This window comes from Danaus plexippus, unplaced genomic scaffold (genome assembly GCF_018135715.1).
Source record: "Danaus plexippus unplaced genomic scaffold, MEX_DaPlex mxdp_39, whole genome shotgun sequence".
NCBI classification, from domain to species: domain Eukaryota; kingdom Metazoa; phylum Arthropoda; class Insecta; order Lepidoptera; family Nymphalidae; genus Danaus; species Danaus plexippus.
In genome coordinates, this window is record NW_026869860.1 from 768,405 (window position 1) to 793,664 (window position 25,260).

Here is a 25,260-nt window from a genome sequence, read left to right on the forward strand (position 1 = left end):
TCAACATCTGGGGCTGTTAAAGTTCTAGAGTCATCTGAAGTAGATGGATTTACAATAATAGATGAAAGTTCCTCATTATTAAGTTCAATACGGGAGAGGGCATCTGCATTGGTATTTTATTTTCCTTGTTTGTATGTAACTGAAAAATCGTATTCGCTAAGTTTGAGACGCCACCTGGTTAATCGAGAATTGGGTTCTTTCAAGTTCATAACCCACTGTAAAGGCCTATGATCAGTAATGATTTTAAACTTCCGCCCAAATAAATATGGTCTAAAATACTTTGTAGCCCAAACTATAGCTAAAAGCTCCTTTTCAATAGTACTATAGTTAGTCTCACTGTCATTAAGTGTACGGGATGCATATGCTATGGGTTTATCTGTTCCTATATTACCCTGAGATAGAACGGCACCTATGGCTACGTTAGACGCATCTGTTGTCAGTATAAAGTCTTTACTAAAATCAGGATATTGTAGGATCGGATCATTTGTTAGAAGAGTTTTACAGTGCTCGAAACAATTTTTGTAATTTTGATCTAATGTTATTTTGTTTCCCTTTTTAAGACAATTAGTTAGAGGTTTAGTCACACGTGCAAAGTTAGGTATGAATTTTCTGTAATAGCCTAGTAATCCAAGAAAACGTTTGATTTTGGTTGTAGTTTTAGGAAGGGGATAATTTTGAATAGCCTGGATTTTGTTAGGATTTGGTTTTACACTATCTCTACCTATTATATGACCTAAAAATTCAGTTTCCAATTTCAAAAACTCAGATTTATCCATTTGGATTTTGAAATTAGACTCTCTCAATTTTTTAAATACCTTCTCAAGGTTAATTACGTGCTCTTGCAATGATGTACTAAAGACTATTATGTCATCTAGGTAAACGAGGCAAACCTGATTTTGAAGATCTTTAAGGACATTGTCCATCACACGTTGGAATGTGGATGGAGAGTTTTTTAAACCCATTGGCATTCTTAAAAATTCGTAATGACCATTCTCAACATTGAATGCGGTTTTCTCAACATCCGCGGGGTCCATCTCTACTTGATAGAAACGACTAGCTAAATCCAGGGTTGTGAAGTATTGTCATTTTCCAAGTTTATCTAATACATCTGTTATATTCGGAATTGGATACTTATCATCAACTGTTTTCTCGTTTACTTTTCGAAAATCAACGACGAGATGCCATTTGATTTTATTGGAAGCATCAGCCTTTTTCGGTACTATCCATATTGGAGAGCTCCAAGCCGACTCCGATGGTCGGATAATATTCTGCTCGAGCATCTTTTTGATTTGATCTCTAACTTCCTGTCTATGAACATGCGGATATCTATAGCTTTTAGTATGTACGGGGATTTCATCAGTAGTTTTTATTTTATGTTTTATTTTGTTGGTGAAGGTTAAAGATTCACCCTCAAGATAAAACACGTCCGCGTAGCTGGCACAAAGATTAATCAGGTTAGCGCGTTCTTCTGCGTTCATATGATCCGTTCGGAGACGAGATAAAACTTTTTTTATGCGGTCTGATAAAATCTCAGTATTAGTACATTCAAAATTAAAAAAGCGAAGCTTCTACAGGTCGGTCCATGGAAAATACGATATCATTAGATGAAGGGTTAGTTATCTCTACCCAAGAGCGGTTATTAACTACTTTAGTTAGACATTCAGGAATTATACAATTACATATACATTGATTTTCCACTATTACATCACCATCCTGCGTATTAATAGGTAATCTAACTAGTTTAGAAGAATTGGCGGGGACAATGTCTTCATAAAGATTAACGTTTTTAGAGTCATACATGTGTGTAGGAATATGTGTACTGCGGGTTTTTAGAATTCTGTTTTTAAGATCAATATTACAATCAAACGCACTCAATAAATCTAAACCTATAAGTCCGACGAAGTAATTATGGAATTTATATATGAATAGTGTCATGTCGCCTTGCTCTTTAAATTCAGGGAAATATGGTAAAGTAATGGAATAATTATTTGTACTAGTGGCGTGCACATTAGTGACCTCAAATGGTTCATAATTAAGGGGTATATGATTAAAGTATTTTTCAACGGATTCCGGACTAATAAATGACTGGTTTGCGCCTGTGTCTATTAACAATTTAAGTGGAGGTTCTGAAATTTGAATATAACCTAATTGCCTCTGTATGTGGAAATTGAGCTCTATCTTGGCTTTTCTGGTTTTAAGACTTCCTGAAAATTTTCATCTTTACTATCCTTACAGGTGGAAATGGGTTCATCTACGTTATATACTGCTGAGGGTTCTTCGGAGGTATAATATGGCTCATAATGTTCATTATATTGATCATAATCATAGTAATACTGATCATAATCGGGATAATATTCATATTCATTATAGTTATAATCATCGTCAAATTCGTTGAAATTTAACTCACGGGTTTTGAAATAATTACTAGGAGGTGGATTGCCAAATTTACGCCAATCATGCCCTGTAGGGGGTAAATTCCTAGGTATAAAGTGACTCACACCACTCATCGGACGTGGTTTAAATGGTTGTTGGGGTTGCTGAGGACTATTAGGCAATCTAAAAAGATTACTTTGCGGATTATAATTCTGAGGCAGAGCGCGCATTACTTGTTGAGTTCGAGAGGGGCCACGGGGTGGTTGCATCTGTTGTGGTTGGCTCGGACGCCATCCTTGGTTATTTGGTGATGCGAATGACCTTGATGGACCAGGCATGTTCTGGTGCCTGAAGGGCATACTAAATGGTACGAAATTGTTAGGCGGTAAATGGATTACATTAGATTTCAAATGAGTTTGATGAAGATCTTTCCTAGAACCACCTTCATTTCTTTGTTGTAAATACAGAGTATTAAGTTCGTCTTGAACAAATTGAAGAGCCTTTTCAATAGACTCCGGTCGCATACAGCGGATCCTACAACCTAAGGGGTCTTTTAAACCTCGCAAGTATGCTTGAAGAGTAAGCTTTTTATATAAATCTCGTTTAGCTTCTATGGTAGTTGGGACAGATTCATGTAAAGAGATATATGTCATAATGGTACTATATAAATTCTGGCACCTCTCATAAAATTCCTGAGGTGTGCTATTACCCTGTGTTTGTAATGAAAGATCACTATAAAGAGCGGTCTCGTCACGGTGATATGCAAAATTGTTCACTAACGCACTCCTGATACCTAGCCAGTTTTCTGGAATTCCATTGGAATTAATTAGCCTAGCCGCGGGTCCAGAAATTTTATTTAAGATTCCGTTTATTAAAGCCAAATTAGACAACTCGTTTCCAGGACCCGGTTGGAAATATTGCAATACTAATTGATCGCATAAATTAATGAAACGGGTTAAAACATGAGTGTTCCCGTCGAAATCGGGTAGCAACCTTAGTGATTTGTAGATATTGTCAATGTCAGCCATTTTTACGTTTAAATCTCTATTTTCGTCTATTATATTAAACTTATTATTTTTATCTAACCTATTCTTTAATCTAGAGTTGCGATATTCGAGTGGATGAAAAATCTTGGTGGCTTAAAATGACACACACAATTTAAAATAATACACAATTAAAATTCAAAAAGTAAGTTTAAACAATCGAAAGAAACGAACATAAAATATAATAAAAATCACACTAATTGATTTGAAAGTCAGGTGAAAATGTAAGTTTATTGAAAACTATATTCTTTAGGAAATAAATCGATTTTATTAAATAAAGATTAGAAAAAAATAAAATTGATTAACTACGTCTATAAATGAAATTAATTAATTTTTTACTGAACCCTAATAGGGTATATGTGAGTAATTAATTAATAAAATAGTTATAGTCTTACTAAATTAAGGATATGAACTAGGAAAGTAAGGACTGAGATAGGTTCAAAGTACTTACAGCATATCTGAATTTTGGTATCAATTGCGGAATCGATTTTCAGATCTCCCCCGAACCGTTCGAACCGAATAGGTTTCGGATACTCGAAAACGGTGCTTAGCCACCCGGGTAGCTCGCGAACACGGTATCGAAGTTGGATATTATCACGAACTATCCGCGAGTATCCTACCGACTGCGCCAATTATGATTTCGACGGTCGGTGGATGCAATGAAACCAAAATTTAAATGACTTAATTTTATTTTAAATCTAAATTACAATTAATTGGTTCGACTATATTGTACGAAGGGTGAACAAATAGTGACACAATATTCTAAAATATTCGAAAAAGAAATATAAAACTAAAAAGTCTGTTCACACGGAACTGCTGAGTCAGACCCGTGTAGAATGAACAAGTTTACTTAGAAGCTTAGCGCGGCCTGCGATTACACCGTAATTCTTTTAATATCTAATTTAACTATCGCTATGACACCGTCACGTAACAATAATAACAACAATAATAATAATAACAATAATAACAATAATAACAATAACAATGACAATGACAATGACAATGACAATGACAATGACAATGACAATGACAATGACAATGACAATGACAATGACAATGACAATGACAATGACAATGACAATGACAATGACAATGACAATGACAATGACAATGACAATGACAATGACAATGACAATGACAATGACAATGACAATGACAATGACAATGACAATGACAATGACAATGACAATGACAATGACAATGACAATGACAATGACAATGACAATGACAATGACAATGACAATGACAATGACAATGACAATGACAATGACAATGACAATGACAATGACAATGACAATGACAATGACAATGACAATGACAATGACAATGACAATGACAATGACAATGACAATGACAATGACAATGACAATGACAATGACAATGACAATGACAATGACAATGACAATGACAATGACAATGACAATGACAATGACAATGACAATGACAATGACAATGACAATGACAATGACAATGACAATGACAATGACAATGACAATGACAATGACAATGACAATGACAATGACAATGACAATGACAATGACAATGACAATGACAATGACAATGACAATGACAATGACAATGACAATGACAATGACAATGACAATGACAATGACAATGACAATGACAATGACAATGACAATGACAATGACAATGACAATGACAATGACAATGACAATGACAATGACAATGACAATGACAATAAAGCCTTTTATTCGGACATTATTACAGTTTCGGTTCCTTACACTACTACACTGTTATTTTTATTACTTATAAAAAAAAACTTATCACATAATTATTTCGTGATTCTTTAGTTTTTGTAGGTCCGTGTGCCAGTTGGCAAAGGCCTCCTCTAAGCTACAAAATTTTTGATTTTCCGTGTTTGTTTTCGTTGTTTTTTTTCTTCTTTTGTTGAAAGCTTGTGGTCTTCATCCCCCACGAGGACCAGTCGGCTTGGGGGAGGTTCTGTTGTTTCTCTTGTTTGGTTTTCGTAATTTGGTTGTGTAATCCGTTTGCCGCCTGTTAATTGCTATTGGTTTTTATTAATGGGGGTGTCAATGAGAGAGTTTGATCGGGTTTTCATTATTTAAATGAAACTAATATTTTTCGGATATACTACGCGGATTTTATTATTTTAAAAAACTAAATAATCCCGACATTTCGGTTACTTTTTAGCAACCGTGATCACGGGCAGACGAGATGTGAGTGAGATCTAAGATTTTCGCGAATTTTATTCATTCAAATGAAACTAGTATTTTTCGGATGAACTACGCGTGATTTATTTTTGTAAAAAACTACATACTCCCGACGTTTCGGTTACTTTTCAGCAACCGTGATCACGGGCAGACGAGATGTGAATGTCTGTCAGTTGGTCCTTGTTATTTATCACCTACCGCCATCGATTTCTTAATTTTCTGGCGTACCGCTCTGAATGCCGGCAGAATGCGCTCACGGTGTCTTGAGGTCCTGCGGTGTGGTTACGAACATGGGATTTTATATTTTTAAGAACGGGGTCCCAGGTGTTTGATAGATTCCAGCCATCTTCTCTATTGAAATTGCGATGTTTTTTAATTTCAATAGCCTCGCGAATTAACCTCGGTATATACTTGTCTTCCCGAGCGAGGATTTGTGGTTTATCAAACCGAATGTAGTGGCCTGGTTTGTCCATTGTGTGTTCACACACTGCTGACTTCGACGCGCGCCTGTTTTTGATGTCCGAGATGTGTTCTTTAACCCTTGTACCGATGCTCCTCTTTGTCTGTCCAATGTATGACAAGCCACAGTCACAATCGAGTTTGTATACACCCGCTTGTTGCAAAGGAATGTTACTCTTGATTGGTCTCAAGAGTTGGCTCACTTTCTTATGTGGTTTGTAAATAGTTTTAATGGAAACCTTCTTCAAAATGTTGCCTATTCTGTCAGTAACTCCCTTCACATATGGTAGTATCGCAGGTTGTCGTTCAACTGTGGGTGGCTTCAGGTGGTCCTTGCGATGCTGGCGAGGCACGGGCAGGTTGTTGATGGTGAGAGCATGTTTTACATGCTGCAGCTCGGCCTCTAGATGGTCAGCATCACAAAGGTGTTGGGCTCTCTGTAACAAAGATTTGCCAACGGTAGCTAACTGGATAGGGTGGTGGTGTGAGTTACCATTGAGGTACCTGTCCGTATGTGTGGGTTTCCTATAAACAGTATGTCCCAAAGTATTGTTAGGATTCCTAACGACAAGTATATCAAGGAAAGCTAAAGAATTATTTGCCTCCAATTCTATAGTAAACAGAATCTTACTATTCATAGAATTAAGATGGTTCAGAAAAGCAGATGTTTTATTTTTAATTAATATTGTGAAGGTGTCATCTACATACCGTTAATATATAAAAGGTCTTATAGGAGGAGAGCAAAGGGCTCGCACCTCGAAGTCCTCCATGAATATATCAGCGACAATTCATCCTTCCACATGAAGTAGCCAGATATTAGGCAATGCTTTAACAGCTCTACATATTCTATAGCCATATTGTTATCCTTTAACTTACCTCTTACAATCTCAATGCAGTCAAGAACAGGTATACTAGTGAATAATGACTGTACATCGAAACTGACCATACTGTCATTGTCGCTCAATTTTAGGTGTTTTAAATCTTTGACAAACTGGTAGGCATCCTTAACAAATGACTTTGTGTGGCCCCGGAGTGGTGATAATATCTTTGAAAGAAATTTAGCCAGTTTATAAGTTAGTGAGTCAATCTGGCTTACAATTGGGCGTAATGGAACATCTTATTTATGGATTTTAGGTAACCCATACAATTTTGGAGGCATCCAGAGCGGTACGCCAGAAAATTAAGAAATCGATGGCTGTAGGTGATAAATAACAAGGACCAACTGATAGACACTCACATCTCGTCTGCCCGTGATCACGGTTGCTGAAAAGTAACCGAAACGTCAGGATTATGTAGTTTTTTAAAATAATAAAATCCGCGTAGTAAATCCGAAAAATATTAGTTCCATTTAAATAAAAAAAACTCGCGAAAATCTTAGATCTCATTATGGGTTTTCATTATATCGAAAGCGTTTGTCCTGTACGTTTTGCTAGCGCTCATGATTTGTTGTTTTTTTAGGTTTGATGGTTGACGTCGACCCTGGTGAAATAGAGAGCTCTCTTTTCCTCTTGTCGGTATTGGGTTCCTTGACTACTAGTTTGTCATATTCCTGTTAATTTTATAACAAAATGATTGTATACTAGCAATTCTATGCACACTAGGGCCTCTAGAAAAGCAGTATTTCCCTTTTTCTTCTCCTCTAGTAAATGTGGTATCAAAGCCTTTCTCTTTTCAATGACTTCCTTTGAAGAGTCTTCCGATATATAAATTCCCTTTACATTCTTTTTATTTTACATAATTTGGTGTTTTTTCCACCTGTTTATATATAAATGACAGTAACACCGGCGTATTTTTGTTCTCAATTCTATTTTTTCCTAGACGGTATATTCTATTCACTTCATTTTCTTCTACCGACAGATTTAAATTTCTTTTAAAAGTCTCCTTAACGATATTTAGTAGCTCAAGTGTTGATTTTTCGCTCTCTTCTAGTCCGTAAAGAACTATGTTGTTAGTGTTCTTTTCCGTTTTGAAGTATTCAATCTCTTTCTCCAGGTTACAAATTTTTTGCTTCATTTTTTCGTTTTCTTCTATCATAGGAGTTGGTTTTTCGTCCATCGGATCCAAAATATTCTTAGTAAGAGATTCTTTCAGTTCATTTGACTGTTTTTGCATTTCCATCTTAATTTTTTCGAATAATAATTGAAATTGCTCCTCCATGTTGTCGAATGAAATTGTGTGAAACGGAACGTAAATGCGAATTAGTGGAGAATATTTGTTTGTGATGGCAACACTCAAGCTGTCAATGTTTCAGTGTTGTGTTGCTGTTGTTTGTAGCACTACGGTTTCCAAAGTGTTCGTGTAACTATTTTTAATTAGAGATTTATTGGCGTTGAATAGCACAGACTTATTGACACTTCAACAGCCGGCTAATATCTTAACATAGAACTTTGTAAATTACAACACGTTTGGGTTAATAACATTAAAATCCGAATTAATTTCACTTACAAGTATTTTAACATGAGGTTTACTTGACATTATTGTTTTCTTACATGTGCCAATGCAGTTTTCAGGTATTCTAAAGATTCATGTTCCAATAACATTAAATTTCGTTACATTCGATTTACATTCTAATGTCAACTTTGTCATCTCGGACTATACATAAATGTAGCGGTTACTTGCTAATCTATGCCAGATGTTTAAATTACCTTGAATTATCTTAGGGTTACACATGTTGGGTAAAGTATTATTTGTTATTTTAAGCATTAAATCTATTTCACAATTGGGGAGATTTTCAGTAGAGTTCATTTTGTTCTTCACAAATGTAAATATTATTAGTTAGCTTTTTACAAAAATCAAGGTTATCTAGAGTAAAATAAGTAAGTTTATTTTTACATGAACAGATATAGTTACTAGATGTAATTATAAATGTATAAATGTTATGATTTACAGAATAAGAAATTGGAATAGGAATACTTTTATAAAGGTTCTTATGATTAACCAGAGGAATTCTTAATACAAAAAATATTTTGTTACTCTTATAGAATACTTCAGTTACTTTTAAGCAACCGTGATCACGGGGAGAAGAGATGATGAAACGTCGGTAGTATGTCGTTTTTACAAAAAATAAAGCACGCGTAGGATATCCGAAAAGTATTAGTTTCATTTAATCTCGCGAAAGTCTTAGATCTCATTACAAGATTCTTATGATTAACCAGAGGAATTCTTAATACAAAAAATACTTTGTTATTCTTACAGAATACACTTAACTTACTTAAGTCTAATATTAAATCAATATATTATAATTCTAATTTAACAGGGAATTCCTCAGAGTTGGGTAAGTATCTTATGTTATTAACTAATTCAGAAAACAATTCACTTGGATTTAAAACAGAGAAATGCAGTACACGGCTCTTTGCAAACATAATAGCATCTTGCAAGTCTTCTAACTTAAATGACAAAGTGAATAAACTACTAGATAGGCTATAACAAGGCTGATTTAATTTTGTAAAAAATCTAGTTTTATTAAATGATTGATTCATATTATGAATATCTAATTTAAATTCGTCTACAGCTTTATTAAGAAGATCTTCATCAGTTGAAACAGATATTAATGTACTGTTATACTTTTCTAAAGCAGTGTTAGCAGTTTTAAAATATTATCTTTAAATGAGGATAAATGAAACTAGTATTATTCGGATTTACTACGCGGATTTTATTATTTAAAAACTACATAATCCCGACGTTTCGGTTACTTTGCAGCAACCGTGATCACGGGCAGACGAGGTGTGAATGTCTGTCAGTTGGTCCTTGTTATTTATCATCTACCGCCATCGATTTCTTAATTTTCTGGCGTACCGCTCTGGATGCCGGCAGAATGCGCTCACGGTGTCTTGAGGTCCTGCGGTGTGGTTTCGGACATGGGATTTTATATTTTTATGAACGGGGTCCCAGGTGTTTGATAGATTCCAGTCATCTTCTCTATTGAAATTGGGATGTTTTTTAATTTCAATAGCCTCGCGAATTAATCTCGGTATATACTTGTCTTCCCGAGCGAGGATTTGAGGTTTATCAAAACGAATGTAGTGGCCTGGTTTGTCCATTGTGTGTTCACACACTGCTGACTTCGACGCGCGCCTGTTTTTGATGTCTGAGATGTGTTCCTTAACCCTTGTACCGATGCTCCTCTTCGTCTGTCCAATGTATGACAAGCCACAGTCACAGTCGAGTTTGTATACACCCGCTTGTTGTAAACGAATGTTACTCTTGATTGGTCTCAAGAGTTGGCTCACTTTCTTATGTGGTTTGTAAATAGTTTTAATGGAAACCTTCTTCAAAATGTTGCCTATTCTGTCAGTAACTCCCTTCACATATGGTAGTATCGCAGGTTGTCGTTCAACTGTGGGTGGCTTCAGGTGGTTCTTGCGATGCTGGCGAGGCACGGGCAGGTTGTTGATGGTGAGAGCATGTTTTACATGCTGCAGCTCGGCCTCTAGATGGTCAGCATCACAAAGGTGTTGGGCTCTCTGTAACAACGATTTGCCAACGGTAGCTAACTGTAAAGGGTGGTGGTGCGAGTTACCGTTGAGGTACCTGTCCATGTGTGTGGGTTTCCTATAAACAGTATGTCCCAAAGTATTGTCAGGATTCCTAATGACAAGTATATCAAGGAAAGCTAAAGAATTATTTGCCTCCAATTCTATAGTAAACTGAATCTTACTATTGATAGAATTAAGATGGTTCAGAAAAGCAGATGTTTTATTTTTATTTAATATTGTGAAGGTGTCATCTACATACCGTTTATATATTAAAGGTCTTATAGGAGGAGAGCAAAGGGCTCGCACCTCGAAGTCCTCCATGAATATGTCAGCGACAACGGGGGAAACCGGCGAACCCATTGCAACTCCATCTACTTGTATGTAGAATTCATCCTTCCACATGAGGTAGCCAGATGTTAGGCAATGCTTTAATAGTTCTGCATATTCTATAGGCATATTGTTATCCTTTAACTTACCTCTTACAATCTCAATGCAGTCAAGAACAGGTATACTAGTGAATAATGACTGTACATCGAAACTGACCATACTGTCATTGTCGCTCAATTTTAGGTGTTTTAAATCTTTGACAAACTGGTAGGAATCCTTAACGAATGACTGTGTGTGGCCCCGGAGTGGTGATAATATCTTTGAAAGAAATTTAGCCAGTTTATAAGTTGGTGAGTCAATCTGGCTTACTATTGGGCGTAATGGAACATCTTGTTTATGGATTTTAGGTAACCCATACGCAAGAACCACCTGAAGCCACCCACAGTTGAACGACAACCTGCGATACTACCATATGTGAAGGGAGTTACTGACAGAATAGGCAACATCTTGAAGAAGGTTTCCATTAAAACTATTTACAAACCACATAAGAAAGTGAGCCAATTCTTGAGACCAATCAAGAGTAACATTCCTTTACAACAAGCGGGTGTATACAAACTCGACTGTGACTGTGGCTTGTCATACATTGGACAGACGAAGAGGAGCATCGGTACAAGGGTTAAGGAACACATCTCGGACATCAAAAACAGGCGCGCGTCGAAGTCAGCAGTGTGTGAACACACAATGGACAAACCAGGCCACTACATTCGTTTTGATAAACCTCAAATCCTCGCTCGGGAAGACAAGTATATACCGAGATTAATTCGCGAGGCTATTGAAATTAAAAAACATCCCAATTTCAATAGAGAAGATGGCTGGAATCTATCAAACACCTGGGACCCCGTTCTTAAAAATATAAAATCCCATGTCCGAAATCACACCGCAGGACCTCAAGACACCGTGAGCGCATTCTGCCGGCATCCAGAGCGGTACGCCAGAAAATTAAGAAATCGATGGCTGTAGGTGATAAATAACAAGGACCAACTGATAGACACTCACATCTCGTCTGCCTGTGATCACGGTTGCTGAAAAGTAACCGAAACGTCAGGATTATGTAGTTTTTTAAAATAATAAAATCCGCGTAGTAAATCCGAAAAATATTAGTTCCATTTAAATAAAAAAAACTCGCGAAAATCTTAGATCTCATTATGGGTTTTCATTATATCGAAAGCGTTTGTCCTGTACGTTTTGCTAGCGCTCATGATTTGTTGTTTTTTTAGGTTTGATGGTTGACGTCGACCCTGGTGAAATAGAGAGCTCTCTTTTCCTCTTGTCGGTATTGGGTTCCTTGACTACTAGTTTGTCATATTCCTGTTAATTTTATAACAAAATGATTGTATACTAGCAATTCTATGCACACTAGGGCCTCTAGAAAAGCAGTATTTCCCTTTTTCTTCTCCTCTAGTAAATGTGGTATCAAAGCCTTTCTCTTTTCAATGACTTCCTTTGAAGAGTCTTCCGATATATAAATTCCCTTTACATTCTTTTTATTTTACATAATTTGGTGTTTTTTCCACCTGTTTATATATAAATGACAGTAACACCGGTGTATTTTTGTTCTCAATTCTATTTTTTCCTAGACGGTATATTCTATTCACTTCATTTTCTTCTACCGACAGATTTAAATTTCTTTTAAAAGTCTCCTTAACGATATTTAGTAGCTCAAGTGTTGATTTTTCGCTCTCTTCTAGTCCGTAAAGAACTATGTTGTTAGTGTTCTTTTCCGTTTTGAAGTATTCAATCTCTTTCTCCAGGTTACAAATTTTTTGCTTCATTTTTTCGTTTTCTTCTATCATAGGAGTTGGTTTTTCGTCCATCGGATCCAAAATATTCTTAGTAAGAGATTCTTTCAGTTCATTTGACTGTTTTTGCATTTCCATCTTAATTTTTTCGAATAATAATTGAAATTGCTCCTCCATGTTGTCGAATGAAATTGTGTGAAACGGAACGTAAATGCGAATTAGTGGAGAATATTTGTTTGTGATGGCAACACTCAAGCTGTCAATGTTTCAGTGTTGTGTTGCTGTTGTTTGTAGCACTACGGTTTCCAAAGTGTTCGTGTAACTATTTTTAATTAGAGATTTATTGGCGTTGAATAGCACAGACTTATTGACACTTCAACAGCCGGCTAATATCTTAACATAGAACTTTGTAAATTACAACACGTTTGGGTTAATAACATTAAAATCCGAATTAATTTCACTTACAAGTATTTTAACATGAGGTTTACTTGACATTATTGTTTTCTTACATGTGCCAATGCAGTTTTCAGGTATTCTAAAGATTCATGTTCCAATAACATTAAATTTCGTTACATTCGATTTACATTCTAATGTCAACTTTGTCATCTCGGACTATACATAAATGTAGCGGTTACTTGCTAATCTATGCCAGATGTTTAAATTACCTTGAATTATCTTAGGGTTACACATGTTGGGTAAAGTATTATTTGTTATTTTAAGCATTAAATCTATTTCACAATTGGGGAGATTTTCAGTAGAGTTCATTTTGTTCTTCACAAATGTAAATATTATTAGTTAGCTTTTTACAAAAATCAAGGTTATCTAGAGTAAAATAAGTAAGTTTATTTTTACATGAACAGATATAGTTACTAGATGTAATTATAAATGTATAAATGTTATGATTTACAGAATAAGAAATTGGAATAGGAATACTTTTATAAAGGTTCTTATGATTAACCAGAGGAATTCTTAATACAAAAAATATTTGTTACTCTTATAGAATACTTCAGTTACTTTTAAGCAACCGTGATCACGGGGAGAAGAGATGATGAAACGTCGGTAGTATGTCGTTTTTACAAAAAATAAAGCACGCGTAGGATATCCGAAAAGTATTAGTTTCATTTAATCTCGCGAAAGTCTTAGATCTCATTACAAGATTCTTATGATTAACCAGAGGAATTCTTAATACAAAAAATACTTTGTTATTCTTACAGAATACACTTAACTTACTTAAGTCTAATATTAAATGAATATATTATAATTCTAATTTAACAGGGAATTCCTCAGAGTTGGGTAAGTATCTTATGTTATTAACTAATTCAGAAAACAATTCACTTGGATTTAAAACAGAGAAATGCAGTACACGGCTCTTTGCAAACATAATAGCATCTTGCAAGTCTTCTAACTTAAATGACAAAGTGAATAAACTACTAGATAGGCTATAACAAGGCTGATTTAATTTTGTAAAAAATCTAGTTTTATTAAATGATTGATTCATATTATGAATATCTAATTTAAATTCGTCTACAGCTTTATTAAGAAGATCTTCATCAGTTGAAACAGATATTAATGTACTGTTATACTTTTCTAAAGCAGTGTTAGCAGTTTTAAAATATTATCTTTAAATGAGGATAAATGAAACTAGTATTATTCGGATTTACTACGCGGATTTTATTATTTAAAAACTACATAATCCCGACGTTTCGGTTACTTTGCAGCAACCGTGATCACGGGCAGACGAGGTGTGAATGTCTGTCAGTTGGTCCTTGTTATTTATCATCTACCGCCATCGATTTCTTAATTTTCTGGCGTACCGCTCTGGATGCCGGCAGAATGCGCTCACGGTGTCTTGAGGTCCTGCGGTGTGGTTTCGGACATGGGATTTTATATTTTTATGAACGGGGTCCCAGGTGTTTGATAGATTCCAGTCATCTTCTCTATTGAAATTGGGATGTTTTTTAATTTCAATAGCCTCGCGAATTAATCTCGGTATATACTTGTCTTCCCGAGCGAGGATTTGAGGTTTATCAAAACGAATGTAGTGGCCTGGTTTGTCCATTGTGTGTTCACACACTGCTGACTTCGACGCGCGCCTGTTTTTGATGTCTGAGATGTGTTCCTTAACCCTTGTACCGATGCTCCTCTTCGTCTGTCCAATGTATGACAAGCCACAGTCACAGTCGAGTTTGTATACACCCGCTTGTTGTAAACGAATGTTACTCTTGATTGGTCTCAAGAGTTGGCTCACTTTCTTATGTGGTTTGTAAATAGTTTTAATGGAAACCTTCTTCAAAATGTTGCCTATTCTGTCAGTAACTCCCTTCACATATGGTAGTATCGCAGGTTGTCGTTCAACTGTGGGTGGCTTCAGGTGGTTCTTGCGATGCTGGCGAGGCACGGGCAGGTTGTTGATGGTGAGAGCATGTTTTACATGCTGCAGCTCGGCCTCTAGATGGTCAGCATCACAAAGGTGTTGGGCTCTCTGTAACAACGATTTGCCAACGGTAGCTAACTGTAAAGGGTGGTGGTGCGAGTTACCGTTGAGGTACCTGTCCATGTGTGTGGGTTTCCTATAAACAGTATGTCCCAAAGTATTGTCAGGATTCCTAATGACAAGTATATCAAGGAAAGCTAAAGAATTATTTGCCTCCAATTCTATAGTAAACTGAATCTTACTATTGATAGAATTAAGATGGTTCAGAAAAGCAGATGTTTTATTTTTATTTAATATTGTGAAGGTGTCATCTACATACCGTTTATATATTAAAGGTCTTATAGGAGGAGAGCAAAGGGCTCGCACCTCGAAGTCCTCCATGAATATGTCAGCGACAACGGGGGAAACCGGCGAACCCATTGCAACTCCATCTACTTGTATGTAGAATTCATCCTTCCACATGAGGTAGCCAGATGTTAGGCAATGCTTTAATAGTTCTGCATATTCTATAGGCATATTGTTATCCTTTAACTTACCTCTTACAATCTCAATGCAGTCAAGAACAGGTATACTAGTGAATAATGACTGTACATCGAAACTGACCATACTGTCATTGTCGCTCAATTTTAGGTGTTTTAAATCTTTGACAAACTGGTAGGAATCCTTAACGAATGACTGTGTGTGGCCCCGGAGTGGTGATAATATCTTTGAAAGAAATTTAGCCAGTTTATAAGTTGGTGAGTCAATCTGGCTTACTATTGGGCGTAATGGAACATCTTGTTTATGGATTTTAGGTAACCCATACGCAAGAACCACCTGAAGCCACCCACAGTTGAACGACAACCTGCGATACTACCATATGTGAAGGGAGTTACTGACAGAATAGGCAACATCTTGAAGAAGGTTTCCATTAAAACTATTTACAAACCACATAAGAAAGTGAGCCAATTCTTGAGACCAATCAAGAGTAACATTCCTTTACAACAAGCGGGTGTATACAAACTCGACTGTGACTGTGGCTTGTCATACATTGGACAGACGAAGAGGAGCATCGGTACAAGGGTTAAGGAACACATCTCGGACATCAAAAACAGGCGCGCGTCGAAGTCAGCAGTGTGTGAACACACAATGGACAAACCAGGCCACTACATTCGTTTTGATAAACCTCAAATCCTCGCTCGGGAAGACAAGTATATACCGAGATTAATTCGCGAGGCTATTGAAATTAAAAAACATCCCAATTTCAATAGAGAAGATGGCTGGAATCTATCAAACACCTGGGACCCCGTTCTTAAAAATATAAAATCCCATGTCCGAAATCACACCGCAGGACCTCAAGACACCGTGAGCGCATTCTGCCGGCATCCAGAGCGGTACGCCAGAAAATTAAGAAATCGATGGCTGTAGGTGATAAATAACAAGGACCAACTGATAGACACTCACATCTCGTCTGCCCGTGATCACGGTTGCTGAAAAGTAACCGAAACGTCAGGATTATGTAGTTTTTTAAAATAATAAAATCCGCGTAGTAAATCCGAAAAATATTAGTTCCATTTAAATAAAAAAAACTCGCGAAAATCTTAGATCTCATTATGGGTTTTCATTATATCGAAAGCGTTTGTCCTGTACGTTTTGCTAGCGCTCATGATTTGTTGTTTTTTTAGGTTTGATGGTTGACGTCGACCCTGGTGAAATAGAGAGCTCTCTTTTCCTCTTGTCGGTATTGGGTTCCTTGACTACTAGTTTGTCATATTCCTGTTAATTTTATAACAAAATGATTGTATACTAGCAATTCTATGCACACTAGGGCCTCTAGAAAAGCAGTATTTCCCTTTTTCTTCTCCTCTAGTAAATGTGGTATCAAAGCCTTTCTCTTTTCAATGACTTCCTTTGAAGAGTCTTCCGATATATAAATTCCCTTTACATTCTTTTTATTTTACATAATTTGGTGTTTTTTCCACCTGTTTATATATAAATGACAGTAACACCGGCGTATTTTTGTTCTCAATTCTATTTTTTCCTAGACGGTATATTCTATTCACTTCATTTTCTTCTACCGACAGATTTAAATTTCTTTTAAAAGTCTCCTTAACGATATTTAGTAGCTCAAGTGTTGATTTTTCGCTCTCTTCTAGTCCGTAAAGAACTATGTTGTTAGTGTTCTTTTCCGTTTTGAAGTATTCAATCTCTTTCTCCAGGTTACAAATTTTTTGCTTCATTTTTTCGTTTTCTTCTATCATAGGAGTTGGTTTTTCGTCCATCGGATCCAAAATATTCTTAGTAAGAGATTCTTTCAGTTCATTTGACTGTTTTTGCATTTCCATCTTAATTTTTTCGAATAATAATTGAAATTGCTCCTCCATGTTGTCGAATGAAATTGTGTGAAACGGAACGTAAATGCGAATTAGTGGAGAATATTTGTTTGTGATGGCAACACTCAAGCTGTCAATGTTTCAGTGTTGTGTTGCTGTTGTTTGTAGCACTACGGTTTCCAAAGTGTTCGTGTAACTATTTTTAATTAGAGATTTATTGGCGTTGAATAGCACAGACTTATTGACACTTCAACAGCCGGCTAATATCTTAACATAGAACTTTGTAAATTACAACACGTTTGGGTTAATAACATTAAAATCCGAATTAATTTCACTTACAAGTATTTTAACATGAGGTTTACTTGACATTATTGTTTTCTTACATGTGCCAATGCAGTTTTCAGGTATTCTAAAGATTCATGTTCCAATAACATTAAATTTCGTTACATTCGATTTACATTCTAATGTCAACTTTGTCATCTCGGACTATACATAAATGTAGCGGTTACTTGCTAATCTATGCCAGATGTTTAAATTACCTTGAATTATCTTAGGGTTACACATGTTGGGTAAAGTATTATTTGTTATTTTAAGCATTAAATCTATTTCACAATTGGGGAGATTTTCAGTAGAGTTCATTTTGTTCTTCACAAATGTAAATATTATTAGTTAGCTTTTTACAAAAATCAAGGTTATCTAGAGTAAAATAAGTAAGTTTATTTTTACATGAACAGATATAGTTACTAGATGTAATTATAAATGTATAAATGTTATGATTTACAGAATAAGAAATTGGAATAGGAATACTTTTATAAAGGTTCTTATGATTAACCAGAGGAATTCTTAATACAAAAAATATTTTGTTACTCTTATAGAATACTTCAGTTACTTTTAAGCAACCGTGATCACGGGGAGAAGAGATGATGAAACGTCGGTAGTATGTCGTTTTTACAAAAAATAAAGCACGCGTAGGATATCCGAAAAGTATTAGTTTCATTTAATCTCGCGAAAGTCTTAGATCTCATTACAAGATTCTTATGATTAACCAGAGGAATTCTTAATACAAAAAATACTTTGTTATTCTTACAGAATACACTTAACTTACTTAAGTCTAATATTAAATGAATATATTATAATTCTAATTTAACAGGGAATTCCTCAGAGTTGGGTAAGTATCTTATGTTATTAACTAATTCAGAAAACAATTCACTTGGATTTAAAACAGAGAAATGCAGTACACGGCTCTTTGCAAACATAATAGCATCTTGCAAGTCTTCTAACTTAAATGACAAAGTGAATAAACTACTAGATAGGCTATAACAAGGCTGATTTAATTTTGTAAAAAATCTAGTTTTATTAAATGATTGATTCATATTATGAATATCTAATTTAAATTCGTCTACAGCTTTATTAAGAAGATCTTCATCAGTTGAAACAGATATTAATGTACTGTTATACTTTTCTAAAGCAGTGTTAGCAGTTTTAAAATATTATCTTTAAATGAGGATAAATGAAACTAGTATTATTCGGATTTACTACGCGGATTTTATTATTTAAAAACTACATAATCCCGACGTTTCGGTTACTTTGCAGCAACCGTGATCACGGGCAGACGAGGTGTGAATGTCTGTCAGTTGGTCCTTGTTATTTATCATCTACCGCCATCGATTTCTTAATTTTCTGGCGTACCGCTCTGGATGCCGGCAGAATGCGCTCACGGTGTCTTGAGGTCCTGCGGTGTGGTTTCGGACATGGGATTTTATATTTTTATGAACGGGGTCCCAGGTGTTTGATAGATTCCAGTCATCTTCTCTATTGAAATTGGGATGTTTTTTAATTTCAATAGCCTCGCGAATTAATCTCGGTATATACTTGTCTTCCCGAGCGAGGATTTGAGGTTTATCAAAACGAATGTAGTGGCCTGGTTTGTCCATTGTGTGTTCACACACTGCTGACTTCGACGCGCGCCTGTTTTTGATGTCTGAGATGTGTTCCTTAACCCTTGTACCGATGCTCCTCTTCGTCTGTCCAATGTATGACAAGCCACAGTCACAGTCGAGTTTGTATACACCCGCTTGTTGTAAACGAATGTTACTCTTGATTGGTCTCAAGAGTTGGCTCACTTTCTTATGTGGTTTGTAAATAGTTTTAATGGAAACCTTCTTCAAAATGTTGCCTATTCTGTCAGTAACTCCCTTCACATATGGTAGTATCGCAGGTTGTCGTTCAACTGTGGGTGGCTTCAGGTGGTTCTTGCGATGCTGGCGAGGCACGGGCAGGTTGTTGATGGTGAGAGCATGTTTTACATGCTGCAGCTCGGCCTCTAGATGGTCAGCATCACAAAGGTGTTGGGCTCTCTGTAACAACGATTTGCCAACGGTAGCTAACTGTAAAGGGTGGTGGTGCGAGTTACCGTTGAGGTACCTGTCCATGTGTGTGGGTTTCCTATAAACAGTATGTCCCAAAGTATTGTCAGGATTCCTAATGACAAGTATATCAAGGAAAGCTAAAGAATTATTTGCCTCCAATTCTATAGTAAACTGAATCTTACTATTGATAGAATTAAGATGGTTCAGAAAAGCAGATGTTTTATTTTTATTTAATATTGTGAAGGTGTCATCTACATACCGTTTATATATTAAAGGTCTTATAGGAGGAGAGCAAAGGGCTCGCACCTCGAAGTCCTCCATGAATATGTCAGCGACAACGGGGGAAACCGGCGAACCCATTGCAACTCCATCTACTTGTATGTAGAATTCATCCTTCCACATGAGGTAGCCAGATGTTAGGCAATGCTTTAATAGTTCTGCATATTCTATAGGCATATTGTTATCCTTTAACTTACCTCTTACAATCTCAATGCAGTCAAGAACAGGTATACTAGTGAATAATGACTGTACATCGAAACTGACCATACTGTCATTGTCGCTCAATTTTAGGTGTTTTAAATCTTTGACAAACTGGTAGGAATCCTTAACGAATGACTGTGTGTGGCCCCGGAGTGGTGATAATATCTTTGAAAGAAATTTAGCCAGTTTATAAGTTGGTGAGTCAATCTGGCTTACTATTGGGCGTAATGGAACATCTTGTTTATGGATTTTAGGTAACCCATACGCAAGAACCACCTGAAGCCACCCACAGTTGAACGACAACCTGCGATACTACCATATGTGAAGGGAGTTACTGACAGAATAGGCAACATCTTGAAGAAGGTTTCCATTAAAACTATTTACAAACCACATAAGAAAGTGAGCCAATTCTTGAGACCAATCAAGAGTAACATTCCTTTACAACAAGCGGGTGTATACAAACTCGACTGTGACTGTGGCTTGTCATACATTGGACAGACGAAGAGGAGCATCGGTACAAGGGTTAAGGAACACATCTCGGACATCAAAAACAGGCGCGCGTCGAAGTCAGCAGTGTGTGAACACACAATGGACAAACCAGGCCACTACATTCGTTTTGATAAACCTCAAATCCTCGCTCGGGAAGACAAGTATATACCGAGATTAATTCGCGAGGCTATTGAAATTAAAAAACATCCCAATTTCAATAGAGAAGATGGCTGGAATCTATCAAACACCTGGGACCCCGTTCTTAAAAATATAAAATCCCATGTCCGAAATCACACCGCAGGACCTCAAGACACCGTGAGCGCATTCTGCCGGCATCCAGAGCGGTACGCCAGAAAATTAAGAAATCGATGGCTGTAGGTGATAAATAACAAGGACCAACTGATAGACACTCACATCTCGTCTGCCCGTGATCACGGTTGCTGAAAAGTAACCGAAACGTCAGGATTATGTAGTTTTTTAAAATAATAAAATCCGCGTAGTAAATCCGAAAAATATTAGTTCCATTTAAATAAAAAAAACTCGCGAAAATCTTAGATCTCATTATGGGTTTTCATTATATCGAAAGCGTTTGTCCTGTACGTTTTGCTAGCGCTCATGATTTGTTGTTTTTTTAGGTTTGATGGTTGACGTCGACCCTGGTGAAATAGAGAGCTCTCTTTTCCTCTTGTCGGTATTGGGTTCCTTGACTACTAGTTTGTCATATTCCTGTTAATTTTATAACAAAATGATTGTATACTAGCAATTCTATGCACACTAGGGCCTCTAGAAAAGCAGTATTTCCCTTTTTCTTCTCCTCTAGTAAATGTGGTATCAAAGCCTTTCTCTTTTCAATGACTTCCTTTGAAGAGTCTTCCGATATATAAATTCCCTTTACATTCTTTTTATTTTACATAATTTGGTGTTTTTTCCACCTGTTTATATATAAATGACAGTAACACCGGTGTATTTTTGTTCTCAATTCTATTTTTTCCTAGACGGTATATTCTATTCACTTCATTTTCTTCTACCGACAGATTTAAATTTCTTTTAAAAGTCTCCTTAACGATATTTAGTAGCTCAAGTGTTGATTTTTCGCTCTCTTCTAGTCCGTAAAGAACTATGTTGTTAGTGTTCTTTTCCGTTTTGAAGTATTCAATCTCTTTCTCCAGGTTACAAATTTTTTGCTTCATTTTTTCGTTTTCTTCTATCATAGGAGTTGGTTTTTCGTCCATCGGATCCAAAATATTCTTAGTAAGAGATTCTTTCAGTTCATTTGACTGTTTTTGCATTTCCATCTTAATTTTTTCGAATAATAATTGAAATTGCTCCTCCATGTTGTCGAATGAAATTGTGTGAAACGGAACGTAAATGCGAATTAGTGGAGAATATTTGTTTGTGATGGCAACACTCAAGCTGTCAATGTTTCAGTGTTGTGTTGCTGTTGTTTGTAGCACTACGGTTTCCAAAGTGTTCGTGTAACTATTTTTAATTAGAGATTTATTGGCGTTGAATAGCACAGACTTATTGACACTTCAACAGCCGGCTAATATCTTAACATAGAACTTTGTAAATTACAACACGTTTGGGTTAATAACATTAAAATCCGAATTAATTTCACTTACAAGTATTTTAACATGAGGTTTACTTGACATTATTGTTTTCTTACATGTGCCAATGCAGTTTTCAGGTATTCTAAAGATTCATGTTCCAATAACATTAAATTTCGTTACATTCGATTTACATTTTAATGTCAACTTTGTCATCTCGGACTATACATAAATGTAGCGGTTACTTGCTAATCTATGCCAGATGTTTAAATTACCTTGAATTATCTTAGGGTTACACATGTTGGGTAAAGTATTATTTGTTATTTTAAGCATTAAATCTATTTCACAATTGGGGAGATTTTCAGTAGAGTTCATTTTGTTCTTCACAAATGTAAATATTATTAGTTAGCTTTTTACAAAAATCAAGGTTATCTAGAGTAAAATAAGTAAGTTTATTTTTACATGAACAGATATAGTTACTAGATGTAATTATAAATGTATAAATGTTATGATTTACAGAATAAGAAATTGGAATAGGAATACTTTTATAAAGGTTCTTATGATTAACCAGAGGAATTCTTAATACAAAAAATATTTTGTTACTCTTATAGAATACTTCAGTTACTTTTAAGCAACCGTGATCACGGGGAGAAGAGATGATGAAACGTCGGTAGTATGTCGTTTTTACAAAAAATAAAGCACGCGTAGGATATCCGAAAAGTATTAGTTTCATTTAATCTCGCGAAAGTCTTAGATCTCATTACAAGATTCTTATGATTAACCAGAGGAATTCTTAATACAAAAAATACTTTGTTATTCTTACAGAATACACTTAACTTACTTAAGTCTAATATTAAATGAATATATTATAATTCTAATTTAACAGGGAATTCCTCAGAGTTGGGTAAGTATCTTATGTTATTAACTAATTCAGAAAACAATTCACTTGGATTTAAAACAGAGAAATGCAGTACACGGCTCTTTGCAAACATAATAGCATCTTGCAAGTCTTCTAACTTAAATGACAAAGTGAATAAACTACTAGATAGGCTATAACAAGGCTGATTTAATTTTGTAAAAAATCTAGTTTTATTAAATGATTGATTCATATTATGAATATCTAATTTAAATTCGTCTACAGCTTTATTAAGAAGATCTTCATCAGTTGAAACAGATATTAATGTACTGTTATACTTTTCTAAAGCAGTGTTAGCAGTTTTAAAATATTATCTTTAAATGAGGATAAATGAAACTAGTATTATTCGGATTTACTACGCGGATTTTATTATTTAAAAACTACATAATCCCGACGTTTCGGTTACTTTGCAGCAACCGTGATCACGGGCAGACGAGGTGTGAATGTCTGTCAGTTGGTCCTTGTTATTTATCATCTACCGCCATCGATTTCTTAATTTTCTGGCGTACCGCTCTGGATGCCGGCAGAATGCGCTCACGGTGTCTTGAGGTCCTGCGGTGTGGTTTCGGACATGGGATTTTATATTTTTATGAACGGGGTCCCAGGTGTTTGATAGATTCCAGTCATCTTCTCTATTGAAATTGGGATGTTTTTTAATTTCAATAGCCTCGCGAATTAATCTCGGTATATACTTGTCTTCCCGAGCGAGGATTTGAGGTTTATCAAAACGAATGTAGTGGCCTGGTTTGTCCATTGTGTGTTCACACACTGCTGACTTCGACGCGCGCCTGTTTTTGATGTCTGAGATGTGTTCCTTAACCCTTGTACCGATGCTCCTCTTCGTCTGTCCAATGTATGACAAGCCACAGTCACAGTCGAGTTTGTATACACCCGCTTGTTGTAAACGAATGTTACTCTTGATTGGTCTCAAGAGTTGGCTCACTTTCTTATGTGGTTTGTAAATAGTTTTAATGGAAACCTTCTTCAAAATGTTGCCTATTCTGTCAGTAACTCCCTTCACATATGGTAGTATCGCAGGTTGTCGTTCAACTGTGGGTGGCTTCAGGTGGTTCTTGCGATGCTGGCGAGGCACGGGCAGGTTGTTGATGGTGAGAGCATGTTTTACATGCTGCAGCTCGGCCTCTAGATGGTCAGCATCACAAAGGTGTTGGGCTCTCTGTAACAACGATTTGCCAACGGTAGCTAACTGTAAAGGGTGGTGGTGCGAGTTACCGTTGAGGTACCTGTCCATGTGTGTGGGTTTCCTATAAACAGTATGTCCCAAAGTATTGTCAGGATTCCTAATGACAAGTATATCAAGGAAAGCTAAAGAATTATTTGCCTCCAATTCTATAGTAAACTGAATCTTACTATTGATAGAATTAAGATGGTTCAGAAAAGCAGATGTTTTATTTTTATTTAATATTGTGAAGGTGTCATCTACATACCGTTTATATATTAAAGGTCTTATAGGAGGAGAGCAAAGGGCTCGCACCTCGAAGTCCTCCATGAATATGTCAGCGACAACGGGGGAAACCGGCGAACCCATTGCAACTCCATCTACTTGTATGTAGAATTCATCCTTCCACATGAGGTAGCCAGATGTTAGGCAATGCTTTAATAGTTCTGCATATTCTATAGGCATATTGTTATCCTTTAACTTACCTCTTACAATCTCAATGCAGTCAAGAACAGGTATACTAGTGAATAATGACTGTACATCGAAACTGACCATACTGTCATTGTCGCTCAATTTTAGGTGTTTTAAATCTTTGACAAACTGGTAGGAATCCTTAACGAATGACTGTGTGTGGCCCCGGAGTGGTGATAATATCTTTGAAAGAAATTTAGCCAGTTTATAAGTTGGTGAGTCAATCTGGCTTACTATTGGGCGTAATGGAACATCTTGTTTATGGATTTTAGGTAACCCATACGCAAGAACCACCTGAAGCCACCCACAGTTGAACGACAACCTGCGATACTACCATATGTGAAGGGAGTTACTGACAGAATAGGCAACATCTTGAAGAAGGTTTCCATTAAAA

The 25,260-nt window shown here is 36.1% G+C and overlaps 4 pseudogenes; all 4 read right to left on the reverse strand.

The window, feature by feature from the left end:
* Window positions 1-7,441: 7,441 nt before the first annotated feature.
* LOC133320614 (uncharacterized) lies at window positions 7,442-8,224 on the reverse strand (annotated as a pseudogene).
* Window positions 8,225-11,816: 3,592 nt separating this feature from the next.
* On the reverse strand, window positions 11,817-12,845 carry LOC133320619 (uncharacterized; annotated as a pseudogene).
* A 3,591-nt stretch (window positions 12,846-16,436) lies between these two features.
* On the reverse strand, window positions 16,437-17,465 carry LOC133320617 (uncharacterized; annotated as a pseudogene).
* Window positions 17,466-21,057: 3,592 nt separating this feature from the next.
* Window positions 21,058-22,086, reverse strand: LOC133320618 (uncharacterized; annotated as a pseudogene).
* Window positions 22,087-25,260: the final 3,174 nt, after the last annotated feature.